Here is a 2,248-nt window from a genome sequence, read left to right as displayed (position 1 = left end):
GTCCGTTCCTGAAATGTGTCCGTGTTCTGTACCGGAAGTGTGGCGGGGTCCGTTCCTGAAATGTGTCCGTGTTCTGTACAGGAAGTGTGGCGGGGTCCGTTCCTGAAATGTGTCCGTGGTCTGTAGCGGAAGTGTGTTGGGTCTGTTACCGAAATGTCCGTTCCTGTAATTTGTCCGTGTGTGTCACCGGATGTGTGTCGGGGTCCGGTCTTGAAATGTGTCCGTGTTCTGTACCGGAAGTGTCGGGGTTCCTGAAATATGTCCGTGTTCAGCAGTGGGTGTGTGTCTGTCCAGTACGGGAAGTGTCCCCCGGCTCTTCTCCCGCCCGCGTGTGGGGTTAGTTCCTGGCGTGTACGGTTTTGATTTGCTCTGAGGACTCGGGTTCGGTGGACACATGGGGACATCGTGTCCGAGGCGGGAACACGGTGCAGTCACCTCTGGAGTGAACGTCCCTTCACCATCGGTGTCTCTGCCTTGTGTCCTGGGAGGAAAAAACTCTGGTTTCTTTGGTACAAAATCGGGGTTCAGGCCATTGGTCCCCAACTTTAGAGGGGCTGTGGCGGCACCTGTGGGAGATGCGGGGTGAGCCGCAGTCCGTCGTGTCCCTCCCTGCACTCGGCTGCCCACGTGATCGCTCACTCTTTGCTCCCGCTGTCCCTGCCTCTTGTGTTTATTGAGTATAAAGGTGCCTTTTAGGCTTCTCCCCAAATCCGTGCCTGTTTGGGCAGCAGTGAAGAGTGACACTGACAACTCACAGGCGTGTGGTTCGAATCTACCAGGGCTCAGAGGAGACAGATGGACAGTCTCCTGTGTGATTTACAGCCACTAAAAACCCCCAGGCTGGTGTGCAGGGAGGGTCAGTTCTGGGTGGACAGAACCTAGCAATCTACTGTGACGTCCGGAATGATTGCTTTTCCACCGTTATCACGTCTGAGTGTCTGGTCTTGGGCCTCAGCTCATTCTCAGGTGTCTTTTTCTGAAACTACAGTGTTATAGGTCCCTCCTCCTCATAACAACAGGACCTCAAAGGATTCCTGTCTTTGAGGTGTACCTGTAAGCGGATCTGCTTTCAGTCTTCTGACCATGACGCCCCTGGGAAGGTGACCTGCCTTTCTGTCAGGGTCAGCAGTGGGGGATTCAGAAATTACCAAAATAGTTCAAGAGAGTTGCCCCCTTAATTCTAGACATGGTCCTGTTTCTTTTTATTGTAACAGGATGAATTATTCTTTAATTTCTGGGGATGGGGAGGGAACAGCATAGTTAAAAACAAAGGAGCCAAAGCTTAGCAACATCAGTCACGTTTTAATGTGGTTTAGGGCCATTAGCCCCTAACATCTTGTACCATCATCCCTGTTACAGGTTTCCAAGATTCTCTGTCCTTCAGAATACAAACGGGTTCTTCTCAAGTGTCCTCCCACCTCCTGCCAGTTGCACAGAGACATCGGACTGTGAGATGCTTGACTTATTTCAGTCAAGATTAAGCCACGTCACAGTATGTATGAGGACTGTTTCGTTGAGGACGGGGCCACTCAGTCAAGTTTCTTTGTTGTGCGTCTGTTTAAACATATTAACGAACAAGAAAACCCACCGGAGTTCAGCGGGGCCTCGGTGGTGACTCATTGACAGAAATAGAACCTGGCTGCACATTTCTCCTTTCTGCGGTTCCACATTCCCACAGCAGGTCTGCAGCACACAGAACGGGGGACACCCTGCCTGGTGCTGAGGGAAGCACTCACTCCTCTCCAGCGTCCTCGCTCCTGGGAGGTTTCAGACGAGGTTGGCACATTCTGAGCCCCCCTCCTGGGGAAAAAGACTGGAGATGAACAGCCAGCCAACTGTGAGAGTTAAGCCACACGGGAGACGAGAACGGTGCCAAGTCCTTGTTCTGTGGCATCTTTCTGTCTGTACAGAAACTCTGTTCAGTTCATAAATGTCAGATGAAAACCCAGGCAGGTTCCTTACAGAAATAAAGCTGCCTGGTGCTGGCAAAACCCTCTGGGAGTTTTGTTACACCTCTAGCGGTTAAAATCCACCAGCAGCTCAGGACAGTCGGAAGCCCTCTCTACCCCTGTGGGGACGGAGAGTCCCAGCAGACCCACTGGAGGGTCAGCTGAGTCCTTTCCAACCACGACAGTAAATCAGGGATTATGGCTGGTTTGACACAGCTTCCAAACACACAAAGGAACAGCTGGACCCTAATCCCGGGCTTGTGGCGGGTGCCCTGTGTCCCAGGTTGTCTGTAGGACTC

This window comes from Elephantulus edwardii, unplaced genomic scaffold (genome assembly GCF_000299155.1).
Source record: "Elephantulus edwardii isolate Elephantulus edwardi_28Jun2011 unplaced genomic scaffold, EleEdw1.0 scaffold00348, whole genome shotgun sequence".
Classification (NCBI taxonomy): domain Eukaryota; kingdom Metazoa; phylum Chordata; class Mammalia; order Macroscelidea; family Macroscelididae; genus Elephantulus; species Elephantulus edwardii.
The sequence above is the reverse complement of the archived record's forward strand: the minus strand, read 5'-3'. Positions refer to the sequence as shown.